Source organism: Andrena cerasifolii, chromosome 1 (assembly GCF_050908995.1).
Source record: "Andrena cerasifolii isolate SP2316 chromosome 1, iyAndCera1_principal, whole genome shotgun sequence".
In the NCBI taxonomy this organism is placed as follows: domain Eukaryota; kingdom Metazoa; phylum Arthropoda; class Insecta; order Hymenoptera; family Andrenidae; genus Andrena; species Andrena cerasifolii.
This window is the reverse complement of record NC_135118.1, coordinates 14,329,084-14,346,412: the sequence shown is the minus strand read 5'-3', so window position 1 is coordinate 14,346,412 and position 17,329 is coordinate 14,329,084. Positions and strand designations below refer to the sequence as shown.

The 17,329-nt window shown below is 43.0% G+C and overlaps 1 protein-coding gene and 1 long non-coding RNA gene across 3 annotated transcripts in view; both read right to left on the bottom strand.

The window, feature by feature from the left end:
- The window catches only part of LOC143377264 (uncharacterized), a 37,724-nt gene extending 27,231 nt beyond the window's left edge, over window positions 1–10,493 (bottom strand). Inside the window, exons 1-2 of one of the 2 annotated variants that reach the window (XM_076828744.1) lie at window positions 10,162–10,493; window positions 5,974–6,476 (exon numbers count right to left, since the gene is read on the bottom strand). The gene's annotated coding sequence lies outside the window, so the exon portion shown is untranslated. Of the gene's footprint in view, window positions 1–5,973; window positions 6,477–9,158; window positions 9,298–10,161 lie in introns of those variants that run through there. The other variant, XM_076829629.1, reaches the window with a different exon arrangement.
- Window positions 1–17,329, bottom strand: part of LOC143378852 (uncharacterized) — a 101,551-nt gene that overhangs the window by 32,749 nt on the left and 51,473 nt on the right. The window lies entirely within an intron of this gene.

Below are 17,329 nucleotides of genomic sequence, written 5' to 3'. Positions count from 1 at the left end.
ATCTATCGACACACCTCTCGAATTCTGTTTCGCTGCCTTGCGTGAATCTACGAAAACAACTGTTTACTCTGCTGTTAATGAAAGAATATTTTAGCAAGTAACGTCGATTAGAAGTGTCCACTGGCGACTTAGTGCGGCAGAACGGCGCGACGGCCTCTATATGCAAATCCCTGGGGACCGATCTGGGCCAAAAGTCGTTTCCTGTGTTCGTTTTAATGGGTTACCCGTGTACCCGTATCGATAGCCCACACAAACACCACCGTGTTACACTTGGAGAACCTGTATATACCTTGCACGCTACTTAGTTACTTTCGATTATACAAACAGCCCGGTTTTTTCGCGATAACGATAACAATTCCGCAAAGAAACGATAACATCGTCTCTAAACAAGGAACTCTCGCTTGTTTTCGTGAGAACTGTAACGACGTATAGAAAGCAATTCACAAGTGGTTTTCCACGCCGATTATACTCGGAAATCGTTAACGAATTTTAGTAGCAAAATTGTAACGTAGATATTAGCGATGGACGTTATTTATTCATCGCATAAATAAGTGGACTATCGAGCAAGTTCTTATCAATCTCCGGCGTCAGTGTTAACGATACCTGACTCTAGACAGAGTAAAGCTTTCTAAACAACAGGACTGTTATTGATGAACGTATCTGTCCAGGAATATAATTACGATGCTACATATCACTGCATGGTAGAATAAAACGGAATTCCTTCATCTCCATTTTCGTCCGACACCTGCTACTTTAAATGGCCCACGAGAAAACTCGCGAATGTTCGCCACTCCGCCAAAGTAGTTTCCTATCAATAGAGATTCGTCTTATCAAGAGTTGATCAAGTATTAACCACGAAAATAAAAGGATCGGTTATACCAAAATTACCTGCCATTACCTGTTCGACAAAAAAGATACCCCATCGTGTAACTTGCGTGGTGCCACATTTACTATTGACCACATCATTCTACACTGCAGCAGATACTCCACTGAGCGACAATTATTCGACATGAAAACTCATATAAAGGACAATCTAAACCAATTACATTTCTCTTGGAAATCCTTACAAACTCTCTACAATTTGGCGGACAGTCCCAACAGTTGTTTCTTTCCTTCTGTATATTTTACAGATTATTTTACTGGGAACCCTAAACATCCTAACCCAGAACTCCAGTGTTCCCCGAAGCACCGATTAGGAAACGTTGATCTAAAAGGTATCAATCGAACAACTCTTAGCATTCCTAAAGTTTATCAAATTATATAATAAGGTGGATGTCCCAATTTCTGCTCATGTCCCCATTTCTGCTCATTTCGTATTTTTCTTATTATTATAAGCGTCACGTTTGTACTATAGTTACAAGGAGATAATTGTAAATTATTTGAACATTTACGCGAGTGTTGCACGAGCTTGGGCTAATCAAAGTGCAGCATCGGCAACGAGAAACTTTTAAAATGAGAGACTCGTGATTTTTCGACCGTGTTTTAGCTGGTTGTGGTAAGGAACAGGGTCACTATTCGTATTCGATAATTGGGCAGGAATAGTTTCTGCAGTAAAAGTTCTTATTTAATAACAAAAACAGATACCGTATTGTGCTCTGGATGTAGATTTTTTTTGTTACTATTTTTGATTATTTTAAGTAGAAAACAGGTGATTAGGTTTAGGGTCAAGTGAATCACCGCCGTGTCCGCATTTCTACTCAACAAAACTTTAGCAACATGACCTCACAATTCGATATACGCTGTAACCTCTATTTCTATTCGAAGGCATTTTATATTTCGTTTATCATTATTTTATGCTTTGCTGTTGTGTTATAAAACATCTCCATAAAATATGTAACTTATTTTAACCTGAAAAGGCAACATATTATGTGAGCAGAAATTGGTACAAATGGCGAGTAGAAATACGTACATCGCTATTTTTCGCGAGCAGAAATACGGACATTGAAAGCATTATATTTAATTACAAATTACTAGTAGTAAAACATTTTAAAATATCTTTCTTAAATAGTTTTCGACCGGTTGATTAAAGAATTAATTAAAGCTATTATTAAAGAATTAATGAATTACTCGGTAAATTTTGATCACAAACGAATTTTGTACACCTCCTTTCTGACGAGTACGCTCTTAAATGATCAGAAATTGGGACATTCACCTTAAATTGCAAATTCAAATAGGTTTGATGTGGGTGCCGCAAATAACCCGTATTTCAAGTCGATGCGACTTGAAACAACGTAGGAAGGAATGAAGGTACACGAGCGCAGAAGCGCCTGGTGGCGTTCGCATATTTCCACAGGAAATGCGTGCGGCGATACAAACAATTCTAATGTTAGACAATCGATTGCACGGTTCTTTCTGAATTTCTAATGCGGCGTTATAAATTCCGACAGTCACCTAACCGAGGCGGAGAAAGTCGAGCGAGTTGCTGCCTGTGCGGCGGCAACCGTCGCGACAGATTTTTCGAAACGTCGAGCTGAAGCCTGACGCTGAGGATGGGCTGGTTCCGCGCTGGGACATCGAAAGGGTCGCCCGGCGGTCTTTAATTTTCGAAGGGAATCGACGCGGCTCGAGGCGTACGCCAGCTTGCGAGACGGTTGATGAATGGTCGAACGGCTCCCGATAGTAATTACCAGCCGAACGATAACCTTCGGCTGTAGAGCTTATCGCCAGCCCCGCGTAATCTACGGCAGAGATACAGCAATCTCGGTTTTATATTTTATTATAACACCGCGGCGAATGCGGGGATCGCAAATAAACTGACACTGCTGAGGTCGCGAAAGTGAAACCGATCGGCCGACAAGCGTACTCGAACACCGCGGAACCTTCATTATCGGAATTAATGGTGGAACACGGCCGTTCGAACGGAGGAATTTCCTGGACGGTAACAGGGCGTTTCAAAAGTTAGGGTAAAGTAGCCGAATACTTGAATCTAATAGCGGTGCTGTTTCTTTACTAACTAACCGTGTATTAGTTGTTTCGTCCGCACAGCGGCATTGCAATCAATTGAGCGTCTTGAGCAGGCACGTATTTTCTGAAATACGTCGCAGAAAGTCTTCGAAGTGGTTCGATTAAATTACAAATACCTCTAAAGTGGTAATGTGTATAATGATTTTCACGAATACTGTTGTATAGTGCTTGCAATGGAGTTTAAGGCTTACTAGTTGTGTATCATTAAATGACGAAGACTTAACTTCGAAGCTACTTAGTAGTTATCGCGTTATTGTTTCCAAATATGAGACCCGTGAAAGTTCTGCTGACGAGAGTGAAGAAGAAATTGTTCTGAACGATGAAAGTGATTAAGGAAGAAAATAATTATGATACAGAATGCTTGTTTTGCACAGGTCTTTATTCTTCAGATGTGCTAGGTGAACAATGGGTTAAGTGTATGTATAAAGTGTTGTGATGGGCGTGTTGGGCCCACGAAGACTGCGGTAGTGAAGAAATAGATTTCAAGAAAAAATAAGTTTCAAGAAAAAAACAAACTGGGTCTCATATTAGGAACCCATTTTTTTTATCTGCGTTTTTAAATGACTTTCGTTTTTATTTTATTATGAAGGAACCGAAATTTTGTTATAGTACTTCCCAGTAGGTTGCTAAAGAATACATATTCTACTTTTAAAATGTGTATCGAATTTTTAAAAAAAAGTGTCCCCAGTCAAGAGTTATGATGTTTTTAAGAAATGGGTCTCGTATTCGGTTACTTTACCCTAGTGAGCAGCTTGGCGGGCCAAGGCGAATCTCGAGTGCCTTCGAGCCTGGAAGGACTTCGACAATCTTAGCCGGTTTGAGGATTTATAGATTGTTAAGGTACGTATACACGGCGACACTTTTGTGTCTAGATCAAGTGCCTTTTGCGTATAGCTAGAGCTGGTTGCAGTGTCTTCAATCTAGCTCTAGCTGCAACTCCCGCGACGTTAAGTCAAATTCAGTGTCGCGGACTGCTCTGGGCAGTTCCCAATCTTCCGGAAATATTTTTGACTGTCGCATACACTTGATCTAGACACAAAAGTGTCGTCGTGTAGACGTACCTTAATAAGCATGCATTTTTTAACACTTCAAGTGGTGCAAGGTTTTGAGAATAGCCTCTTAAGGGGGTAGGTCACCCTCGCTAGCCTTAAAACATGCCTTTTTTCCAATGCAAATTGTAAGGTGATAAATAACAATACAGACAACGTTTTTTCCTAGTTTTATTCGTTGTTCTATGAGCTTTAACACAAAAAAGAAAAGTCCAAATATCTCTATGTACATAAAAGTTGTGAGTAAAAACGTAATGGCATGTACGCGGTGCACCGTTTGATGGTGTACGTAAAATCTCGAAAACCGCTCCAATGATTTGGATGAAAATTTAACGAGACATGCAGAAAACCACCCCCTAAGATGTGTTGGAAGCAGATTTTCGAAAAAAAATAATACAATTTTTATGTTGAAAAATACGATTTTAGTGATTTCTTGTATGGAAAATATTTTTTATCTTTTTTTAAGCATTTAGCTCGAAAATCTGCTTCCAACACATCTTAGGGGATGGTTTTCTGCATGTCTCATTAAATTTTCATCCAAATCATTGGAGCGGTTTTCGAGATTTTACGTACACCATCAAACGGTGCACCGCGTACATGCCTTTACGTTTTTACTCACAACTTTTATGTACATAGAGATATTTAGAATTTCCTTTTTTTGTGTTAAAGCTCATAGAACAACGAATAAAACTAGGAAAAAACGTTTCCTCTATTGTTATTGATCACCTTACAATTTGCGTTTGAAAAAAGGCCTGTTTTAAGGCTAGCGAGGGTGACCCCCTTAAGGCGTTTGAATTTCTTTCGGGAGAACGTTGTAGGTTTATAAGTGTACACAGCGAAATCTGAGCCTGGTTTGTTTTTAAAGTACACGTTCGGGGACTCTCGGATAATATTTGTGATGCGACTCAGAAAACATTGACGCGAAAACACGCCGACGCCACTCGAAGTGTTAGTGTAAAGTATAGAGTTTCATTTTACTCAGTGATGAGGATTCTTCTTGTCACAATTTTCTGGAGAAAACGAGCAAGGTCAATGGAACGTAGAGACTTCACTGCAGTGCATAAATGCGTGACTTTGAATGACAAAGTGGGAACGATTCTGGGATTTACTTGTTCGCCGAGAATACAACACACTTCAACATTTCTCTGAATGATAATAAAAACGGTATAAAGACACAACACCTTTGAGCAGGTGATTTAATAAAAATCAACGATCAATAATAATTACAATCAACTTGTATGCTGATAAGGAAGTTTCAAGACGGAAATACAGAGAACTCTACAACACCGTGTTCCCAAAATTTTTCAAACGGATGGTCGCGGTCGATTAGAATCCCATCCCGCTTATTTGCCCTGAATTTCATTAACTCGGGCGTGCACCCCAGCGATATCAGGAACACGCTAATACCACAGCCAATCTAACACCGAACTCCGCCAAGCAAACACAAGAATCGATCCAGCCGCAACCAAACACCAAAACTTTCACTCCCACTGGCAATAATCCCACAGTCATCCATTATAAAACCTGTCCCACAATTAATCAGCCAAATGCAGCGATGAAAGCTCTCCTGCAGACTGTCACGACGAAAGCTGTAATACTTTCGACGGTGGTAGAAAGCATGATATTAATAGAAGAAATGTTTTACTCGAACGTGCTCGGTTCCGGTGCTGGGACATTGGGATTTTAGTGCATTCGTGTAACGAAGGTTCGGTTAGCGTAGGCCTCGCTGTAGTGTTCGCGATTCTGTTAGTCATTCACAGGAAGAAAAGGAAAAAGCCTGACGCATGCTCGCGCCGCTTTTTCGCCCGGCGGCCCGCGAGCACTCGCGATGCAAAAATGCGCATTGCTATGCAAACGTAGGTGAATGCACGCAAGCACGCACGGCATGCCTGCTCGATCGCAGAAACGCGTGGGCATTAAAGGTGGAACGGAACGAAGGTGGAACAGGTGCTATATTTACCTTAGATGTCGGCGGTCCTGGGTGAGGTACATGCGATTATCTTCGACGCTTGTCCATCGAAGTAATCAGCGCGTTCCGCGGGGCACACGTGATGATCGATGATTATTCACGTGGATCGATCGGTCTGGTATATCCAAAGATCAAGTTCTTTGCCCTTTCTCGCACCGCGGATTAATCGACACTTTCCAATTGGCACTGTTTCTGTTTATTTATATGGTTTCTTCTTTCTATTTTTTTTTTTTTTGCTTTTTTTGGTAGGTTTCACGAAAATTCCCTTTGGTCCCGTTCTTGGTGACAGTTCAACACACGACACTTTCCTTCTCGATAAGACCGGCACAAGCTTCTTCCCGTCACTGCAATCTCCTCGAGCAAGCTTCCCGTCTGTCGCTCTCGGTCGGAGCTGATCAATAACTCGTGCCTCGTCTTTCTCTTTCGTATCCCCCGCTGGATCTCAGGCATCCGATGAAATTACCTTCGATTCCCCGAGAGATGGAAGGCACTATCTGTACAACACGTGGAAATTATTCGTGGGTGATGGGGAGAAAGTCGTGGACTATATCAGTGGACACTGTGAAGGGGGTTCGGCAGGCTTTTCGCCGTGGCGAACGAAACGACGGAAAATCGGACGTTCTTCTTCTCGATCGACGGGGGAGGGACCTGTTGCTCGCTTGCAGTTTTACGATTCTGCCCGTCGCGAGTCCTCGGGAACGCGCGCTCAAACAGAGCAAAGAGGTTCATCGTAGGTTTATTTTAAAAATCAACTCGGTGGAATTAAATACGTAACCTAGTGATATGTGCTCGCTGGAGGAGGTTTGGGGGGTTGGTTTCTCCAACGTGTCGCCATACATCTTTAAAAGAACCGAAGAGTATCAGGGATTGGGCATCCCGGATTCGGTTTCTGTTATAACGTGGATCCGTTCGGTACAAATCAATTCTGAATTGAGAAACACAGTGATAAATTGGTCATTCTTTTTTTTTGCTTCTGGGGAGTGGCTACGTTCGTGTATTGGTAAACAATTTTGAAAAGAAACGCTGACGAAAATACTCCTGCCATATTTCATGGCAAGATTCACGGGTTTGCAGACTACATTATTGTGCGATGATATGTTTCTCTGATATTGTTAATCATGCGAGATTATTACGTAGCGTTGTACTTTAAATGAATTTAAAGATTTTAGATATTCGTCTAATTGCTGCGAAGGCCTCGGAGCAATGGGAGATAAAATTCTACTGCGTCGAAAATGATGAAAAGTACAGTACGTGTTACCACGGTAAAGAGAGGTGAAGAAACAAGTGTGGAGATCAGAAACATTACAGTCCCCCCGCTGGGAAGATGGCAAAGTATGGAGAAATTTAAAAACTGATAAGAGCAAGGTATCGGAATAGAATTCTAATAAAGAAATGTGGAAAAATAAAGGAAATCTGTGCTCCAGAACTGAAACTTAAACTCGAATCAAACCGACACCCGAGGATCTCGCGGTTGTGTAAAAGTAAAAACGAAATGAATAAACCCAGTAAACTTCGGTGAAAAATATCTGTCCGCGGCAATAATTCTGCGAGTCGCTGTATTTCTCTTTTGCTTGAAGGAATTTCGCACCCATCGATCGTGGGCGACATTCTTCGTGTAAAGTGGTCGCGAAAGGACACTCGCGCTCCTCGCATCGTTTAGATGGAGGCGATCGACTCAGGACTAGTTTTCCAGTCCTCTCAAAAATCGAAAGCAATATTCGCCCGCGGAGCTCGGCGAGCATAAACCGCGCGGTCACGGGTATAACAGGTCGCGCGAAAACGGCATACGCGAATGAATTCCGCGTTTCGCGTGCATGCGACAGAGCAAAAGCGCGTTCGCGTCGTCATTGTTGATTCAGACTCATGAATGAAAGAAGAACTCCGTGGGGACGAGCGAAGAAATCGAGTCGTACGATGCACGAGGTTTTTCCCTCCTTTCTACGTCCACGGTGCCCCCGCCCCCGCTGCCGCGCTTTTAATTATCGTCCCGTCCCAAGAAATTATCGTGCAAGCTTCCGGTATTTTTAGTCGTTATTGCGCAACCGTTTCGAATACTCGGTGGACACGTAATGGTAGAGCGCGATTTAAACCACTTCGAACGATCGCGAGGAACACCGGATCCGACTCGGTAATGCCTTGAATAATTTCGGGACACTGGAGGCCCCACTCCGGCGACCATTAATCCGTCCCCATCCATATTCATTCAGCTCTGCGTTTATATTTGGAGGACTTTTTACGGGAGCTGCTCGGTCCGAAATATTCGCCTAGGTCCCGAGTATCGGGAGATAAAGGATGCTTCTCTAATTCGAATCCATGACCGCGCGATGACCGTCGACTTAAGTGTACTAAGTAGGCAGAGGTTCTTGTCGCAAATGAAGCGTTTCTTTTTCATTTAATGACGAACAAATTAATCGAACCTCAGACTCATTTCTTTGGCACAAAGTTTATTAACGTCATCAGCTTCAAACAGAGGTGTTCGTTTCGTCAAAAATATGCATTTTGTATGACGCTACAGATGGATCTTTAAAGAGTTTTTTTTTTTAAATTTCTTTTCTTCTGTAGTAATAGCTCGAAATTCAAATCAAATTCGAGCGTGGTTAGGTAATGTGTAATTTCCGGCTGAGCCTAAATTGAAGTTGATAAAAACTCTTATCCTTTATGAAAAGAAACTAAAACCTCATCTTTGTCTACCGAAGAACGCACTTTTTTGTAAAATCATCATTTCGTAGGTGTCATTTTCGTAATTTTGATTTTTTGATACGTTCGATGCAGAGCCAGAGGTATTCTGACGTGGAATTTACAAGCAGGTCGCTGAATTTCGTCTCGTTTCGTTAAAATTGCTGCGAAACTAAAGAAACTATTTTGCAAAGCCTCTTCAATGATCCATCTGTAGCTTCGTCTGTAATGCATATTTTTTGCGAAACAAACAGGTCTTTTTAAACATTGTAATGTGAATAGAGATTGTGCCAAAGGACAGGTCCCAGCTGCGGTTTATTTCTTTGTAATTAATTGGAAAAGAAACGCTTAACTTTCGACAAGAACGGCTGCCTGGCATCCTTAAGATGCTCGGCTCTGTTGACGAAAACAGCCGGCTGGGTTCAAGTTCAGGAATGGAAAGGTGGCTTCGCAGAAGCCAGCCAGCAGAACGCGCGACAAGAGAGATTTTCTCTTCTCACCGTGAGCGCTTCCTCTTTCACGAGCATCCAGAGCTGGGCGAATATCTCGTTCCCACCGCGATCGAGAGCGGAGGCCCGGCGATTCTCTCGAGATTCACACTGTGCCGTGGTTCAGAAACACGAGCGGCTCGCGAGGGGCGTCTGTCAGCCTGTACGAGACGGTTCACGCGGAATGGAGAATAATATCGAGTCCAGCTGCGCGGAATTTCGCGTGGCTCGCGCGAGCCCCGGCAGCTTTTTGGCCTCCCGGCGAGGAGCCAGTGTCGAAGAGGCGCGAGACTCGGTATGTGTATTCGGGAATCCCTGCCCCTGCGGACGCAACAAGTTGAGTCAGCGAGGTCAGCCGTCGCTCGATGCCCGCGAGGCATCGAACAAAAAAAAAAAAGGAATTAAAGGGGAAGCGACGCGCGAGGTGCGGCACGGAAACGCGCAGCCGCCCGGCGGATTATCCCGTCTCCATTTCCCATTTCCATCGGCGATCGTCTCCAAGTCCCTCGTCGTGCGTTACGAGGTCACATCCGCGTACGAGTGACCGTATTCGTCTGCGTGCCTTGCGCGCGCGTGCAGCGGAGCGTTGCTTTTCTCGCGGCTGCCGATTCGAAAGTCAAAACAGATTGAAGAGCAAACCGCCCGGTGTCCCTATGGCCGACGTTAACGTCCCCGGTTAGTCCCGTTCGAGCGCGGCCGACGAACGTTAACACTGCGATGCAATCGACAAGATATTCGTTATTCCTGTCACGAATATCTTGCGAAGAGGGGCGACGGTGCCGAGGAGCCTTCATCTTGGTTGCTAACTGGAGTTAGGTGGATAGCCAGCGCTCTGTCACCCTGGGATTCGTCCAGGCAGAGGACTCGCGACGGTTACCTAGGAAGGATCGAGCAGGGCGAAGCCGCCGGCTCGCCAGGAACCGATCGATCGTGCACAATGAACCCGCGGATGCCGATGACGTCCACGTTCCCGTCGTTTCGTACGCGTGCCTGTTTTCCACCGGCGTGTGTATACCGTTAATTGTGCCCGATACGATTTCGTAGTCCCGCCGCCGCTTGTTTCTGATGGATGAGACCTCGCGGCCAGGGGGAGTAGAGTCCGGGAGGAAGAGGAGACGAAAGAGGCCCCCGGATGAGGGTGGGCGATCGGTATAATGGGGCGCGAGGAGGGAAGAAAGCGTTGCTGGTGGTAGGGAGGAGCACTTCACACGAAATTCTCGATACGGTCGCGTGGAAGAGACGTCGCGCGTTAATACCGGCTCGACAAATCGGGTTCGGTTGGAGGTACACACTTGGCACAAGTAGTCTCGGCTGACCGAGCGCCCGATCCGGACTGACTATAACTGTAAACGATCACTTGTCGCTGCCAAGCTCGCCCCCACCGTAGCGCCGCGAAACGGATCGTTCCCCACCAGGCGCCGTGCCACGCCGCGCTGCGCCGCGCCGCGCGGACCGCAGCCCGAGCCCGCGGAGGCGCGCGAGCTCCCGCTCCAAACCAGTTCCCGATGCGCTCCGCCACTTCCACCTTCGTCGGCTCCGCTACAGAAGCGTTTCCACCTGCTGCCACGCCGCCGGCGCGGCCCAGGCCAAAGAGAACAAACGTTCTTTCCACCTTGAACCGGCGGACGCTCCGAAATCGGTCGTGGGTGATTGCTGTTGCGGCTGCCACTTCGAGGCGCTGCAAATGTCTTGGGAAAGTCCAGGATTAAGGAGTTTCGAGCTGCCGGAGACTGTCCTTAGACCGAAATAAGCCTTCAACAGCTTCAGACCATGCAGACTCGGAGGCTTTGAACCGGCTCGTTGGATATCGTGATGCTGAAGAGTTTACTTGTGGAGAATGGAAAGTATGGAATTTTCGGGGATAGAAACTTTGAGGCCATCGAAACTTTTAGGACTTCTAAGAGGGTCAAGAGTTCCAGGGGCTTCGCAGAGTTGTGATGGTTGCTTGTCAACAGGTAGACGATAGTGTGGCAGAGTCTGCCTTTATGGGGTTTGTGAGACGGCGAATGGTTTGGGGGATGTTTCGTCACAGCGTTGGGGAAATATCGATCGAATAACCTCCACCCTCCAGCTGTACCATCTATGCCACGTCGAGTGATGGCTACTAAGAATTCTAAACTGCTATGGTCAAGCAACTGATGATGAACCTTCCTTCCCTTCCCTGTGGGGCCTGAAATGTCTCCCATCAGCTTTTGACAGAACAACGTTTTACGTCGCTAAAAAGACGATACAAACGTGTCGTATGTAAACCCTCGTAGACGTCAGTCACTATCAAATCCCTTTTAGCGATTCGTAGCTGAACCTTTCACCAACGAAGTGGTCCACCTGACATTTACAAAGAAACATGGTCTCTGTCATAATTTGCGGTGACAAATTATGGTCACCGCATCATTCTTTTCCAGTCTTTCGAGAATTAAGTCGGACCTCGCTATGGTGCCCATATTTACATTTACTGTACCGTCGTCTGCTTGTTCTTAATCATATGCTACCGAAGGTTTACGTAGCCTCTTCGTTCGACCACGGATGACGAAAAGGTCCTTTTTATTGACGTTCAATTTACACCGCTCCGCGAGACGCCGCGGCGTCGCACAGTGGGACGGATCGACGTTTAGGTAGGCATTCAGTTCATTTCTTACATATTTCATCATTTAATGATTATAATCTAAGATTACAGGTAATATATTGTATAATAAATACAATAATAATTTTTTTTGCTTCCTTTTTATTTGTTTCTGCAAAATTCGATTCCAATCACTCTCTGATTACATACATGATTCATTCTTATTTATCTAGCGTTTCATTCCTACTTTTACACGTTGCACACCTCTGCGTGCTTCACTTCCAACATATATTACTCATTATTATTATATTTGAACATTACTCAATTAGTGTAATTTAAAGCTAAAAACATTCAATTTGCACAATTATTATTGCAAATAAAAAATTGGAGCAAAATAGTATATTTCTCCTGACTTGCACCTGCGTTTGTGCAAAAAAATATCAATTTTTTCAAAGGGTCGGATGCGGTCGGATATGAATAATTGAATTTTGTGGAATTGAATTTATCCAGAATTATGAGGTATGCTTGAATTTACGGACAAATACGAACAATTCTTTTAATTTAGAAAAATACGAAAATAGTAACAAAAAATCTTAATTTGGCAATAGAATATAAGTGTTTATATTTTTCATTACAAGAAAAAGACTAACTAAAACTATTCCAATGTGTAAAAGCTGATCATTTTCTAAAAATGGAAATCTAAAATTTTTTTAGAATATTTAACTGAGGAAGCCTAGAACGCCCGAAATAATGATTTTAAAAACTACTGCGAATTATACGCAAAAAGAGCAGCCGAAAAATGACAAATCAAGATTTTCTAAATAATTTATTAATAAGCCTCGATCCATATATATGGATGTATATATATGGAAATCAACACGAAGGGACTCTTGAAGTCCCATTATTAAAAAGAGCGACGAGAAAAAAAATGATTATTGTATTTATTATACAATATATTACCTGTAATCTTAGATTATAATCATTAAATGATGAAATATGTAAGAAATGAACTGAATGCCTACCTGAACGTCGATCCGTCCCACTGTGCGTCGGTAGGCTGTTTTCTTTGTTTTTCCTTTCGTTGCACGAGGTTTCTCATGTTGATGAGATTCATTTTGGCGCACGAATGAGATCGTGAGAAGCCCGGTGGGAAAGGAGACCGCTGGCGGGAGGAAGATCTCTTGGGAGGGTTAAATAAAGTCACGTTAACGCCGCGCATTCTTCGGTTATAATTAAGCAAGCCACACAAATCAGTAGTCCTTTGTTTCGAATCGAGGGATTGTCAGGACGCTCGTTAGCAAAGCTATGGCTAGAGCCAGGTAAAGACTGTTTGTTACTTTAGCGTTCATTTACGAATCATCTTTGCAATTCTATTGTACGGCGAGATAAACGGCTTCGCCCGAGGTTCTTTCGTTTCCTCGGCGAACAATAAGTACTTGAATTCGCCTCGAATTCATAACGCAGCTATTGCCAAAGACCTCTGAAAAAGTCTCTCGACCCGCTGCGTCTTTGAGAACCGAGCGGAACGCAAGGTTTGCGGCGGCAATGACAACGTTTCAAATAAAGCACCCCTCGCGTTGCTTCGTTCGATGTCCGAGTACGCCGTTGTTCGCCGTACCATTCAGCCGCTTGAAAGTTTCAACTTAATTGCCCTAATTAGGAATACGTAGGTACATTCGTATTTAAGGATACTATTTGTGTACAGAGAGATAGCGTATCGTCACGACGTGCTCTGAATCATTTTTTAATATTCCTCGTAGGAACTTTACGAGCGAAGTAATCTGTTGCAATTAATTGCTGCGCAATTATGTTTGCATATTATAAGCATCATCATTTTCAGCGTTTTCTATTACCGATTCATTGCTCTCGTGAATTAGTGATTCACCAAAGTCAACGGTAGCGCGGAAGAAAAATGGTCCTCGCCATTTGTTCGTTTGATTCCGCGCTGCAGGCTTGATTATATTATCGAATCAACATGCGGCTTTGTGCTAGTCGAAACGGGAACCTGGATCATTGTAGTTATTCTTGCCGTACGACCAAGTGATTCAGAATTTAATAATAGCAGTAACGGAGAAAATTCCGAATATTTCGGGCCCCGCGGTACGTTTGCTCGTATCAGATCAAGTGGAAGTAGAATTCTATTCGTGAATCGTTTGGAACATTCTGCTCCATGCTGCGATGTGTTCTAATTAATAAAACAATTATTATTGTAACGTATCTTCCGCCGTTACTTCTGGGCGATTTCAAACGAGTACCAAATATACGGTGTGACTTTGTTGAAATAGACACCTGGGCGCATCTTGAGCTCGAAGATGCGGGGCGGAATAGGTGTGAGGCAGAATTAAAGCGACAATAACGAAATCAAAAGTTAGTGTTCCTCGGTGACGGTGCATCGACTAAAATGACCACTGACAGATTCTGAAGCTCTTTAAATAGTTCCTCGGGTAATAGCAACGCGAGCTTCTCTCGTGCACTGTCTACTTTCACTGCAAGGCAACATCATATTAATTTTCCTTTTTATATATACCTGCTGCGCGATAATAAGCACGCTTGCTTTTATTCGCGAATTAACTGTGACTAATGCTTGAAGGCTTGGGCGACGTATAACGTACTTCGTGTTTGAAGAACACACGGAGGTAGTTTGGTGGTCCGTTTCGAGTAGGACACCCTGTGCAATTAACAGTAGACTACTCGATCAGAAATTCAAATTACCTCGAACGCTGCTGGCCGAGTATTTATAGTAGACTATTACGCGTTAATTGTTGGCACATTAATATTATTAGCTCAAAAACGGTACTTAACGAAATGGACTGATTTACGGAACGCCATAAACACAAACAAGAAACTGATGCTTTTACGACGATCGTGTCATCGGTCTACAAATTTATGTTTGAAACACATTGCACGGTCGCAGAATTAACATTCCATTAACCTTAGGGCGATAATCATTCTTGGTAATCACAAGATCGTTATGCAGAAGTGACTTTGTTTTCACACAGGCGAAGCTGGGTACGTTTGACGCCCCGACAGGCTCAAGTGAACAGTTAAATAAATATATAAAAAAAGGAACCTTTCAAATAAATTCTACCATATCGTACGTAGCTTTCTGTAACCTTGTTCTCGTGATATTGGAAAAGATTCAGATAACGATGACCCGCAGTGTTAAGGAGATGCTCGTTCAGTATTTCATTTTGTTATAAATATTTCTCTGAATAAAAATTGAGCGCAATAAATTTACGTGCGATATAAAAATATGTTGTCCCTCGAAATATCTACGCACTCCTAGAATTTTAATTTTAATTTACGCGCGCACTGTAGGGATAGAAGCATTTTTGTTCGACGGTAAATTATTAAAGAATTCGATAAGCCGATCCGGAAGCAATTCCGCTGGGATCGAATCGAATTCACATACCGAAAGGAATGCCCGATCTATTTCACCGAAACGCGCGTTCGAGAAAACGCGAGTGCAATTTCTTTCTTTTTGTAATAAAAACGAGAAAAGGTCCCTTTCGCGGTGGTTTGATTTATGTTTCGCGTCGCGAAGAATTCAATCGACTTTCACAATTTTCACTGTGTATTAATTGTAAACCCCCGGCTCCCCGTCGGCGCTTAATGTTGCAATCAAGAAACGCGCTCCAACTAATTAAGGCAGACAATTATTCGCTGATGCAGCATGCATTTGCAACCGAGCCTGTATTCCAAATGCAAAGTCAATTAGCACGCGGCAGCCGCGAGGCGATTCTGATTATCGTATTAAAACCGCGGTCGTTAAGGATATCAAAACCTAAACGCGGTCTGTTCCATTCGACGGTGGTTTCTTCTGATTCGCAAAATTGTCAATCGAGTGCTCCACTTTGATCGCGATTTCTTCTTCGTAACCAGCGAGATGCATTACTTCGGATTTAAAATAACACAGTACAACAGCCATCTGGACTTGTAACATTCAATAGCCGTTTCTTATAGGTTTAAGTGCCCTGAAAACGAATCCGCAACCCATTTGTCGCCATCACCCTCAGTTTTTGAGAAAATCGATTTTGAAGACAACTGCAAATCTTCAAATTTGAACACCTCTTGTGTCGAAAGAGAAATAGTTATTTGGTTGCTTCTTGCGTCAAATTATTCTATGAACCCTCCCGAATACAACGATATAAGTTATTATTGCATTATGAACATTTAAATATGTTTAAACAACGATCAAAGGGAAAAGGCCACCTGAAATGCACCAATTTTTGCAGCTATTTTTCAACTTATTTCCAAAACTAAGGGTCTGGGACAAAATCTGACCATCCCACGCGATGCAGCAGACATTTTTCGTTCGAATAGCATCGACAGCAGTGGCAAGTATCGTTTTGTTTTCAATACAGAAGCGAAATAGTTTGGCAAAACGCGCGGCGTCGACAGTGGTAGTCATGCGCGTTAAGCGGTTGTGTTACACTAAGCGGCAGTGGATCGCGCGCCGCCGTTGAGTACCACTGTCGACGCCGCGCGTTTTGCCAAACTATTTCGCTTCTGTATTGAAAACAAAACGTGTCTTACCACTTCTGTTGATGCTTTCCGAAGGGAAATTGTCCGCTGCATCGCGTGGAAAGGTCAGATTTTCTCCTACACCCTTAGTTTTCGAAATAAATTTAAATATATCTGCAAAAGTGGGTACATTTCGGGTATCCTTTTCCCTTTGATCGTTGTTTAAACATATTTAAATGTTCATACTGCAATAATAACTTATATCGTTGTATTCGGGAGGGTTCATAGAATAATTTGACGCAACGAACAATCGAATAACTGTTACCGTTTCGACACAAGAGATGTTCAAATTTGAAAATTTGCAGTTTTTTTTTCAAAATCGATTTTCTCAAAAACTGAGGGTGGTGGCGACAAACTGATTGCGGATTCCTTTTGAGGGCACGAAACCCTATAAGAAACGGCTATTGAGTGTTACAGGTCCGAAAAAAGTTAAAATTTGTTGTACTATGTAATGAGTGATATGTGATATTCTGTTTCATATAATATCATTCAGGTACTCAAACATTTCTGCAAGGAGTATCACGATTTCTTTTCTTTTTTCAAAATTTTCTTTAAAAAATGGTGCTACGTTGGATCGTTTAATTAACTTGGGGGATGGGGATGTCTTTCAATGACTCATCAAATTGACAGAAATGGGAAACGAGTACCTACTCTTTTTCTATTTCTGCGAGAGCCGCACACGGTAGAACCTTAAGTATTTGATGTAAATAAAGTTAGGAGTACTTGCATTATGATCATCGGCTTATGAAAAGTAGAATTACAGTTGCTTCTGTTAGTATTCTCATATCTAACTGCACTACTGTTTATGCACACTTGTCCTCTCATCTGTCAAGAAATTGTCGGAGCAAATGATTCTAAATATAACTGAATTTGATCAAGCCGTATCAGTTTTACGGTTCACGATACGGTTCCGCGGTGGGAGGTTCACAGGCGAAAGAAAATAATTACGAATAATTCGTCGTTAATAGCAGAGAATTACAGGCGGAAATACTTTGGGTGCAATGTGCGCTGTAAAATGTTTTTTTTTTTGTAACAGCAGACTGACATTCAAAGTCGAACACGTACCGGTCGATACCAGCCGACTTAATGCGAGCGTAGG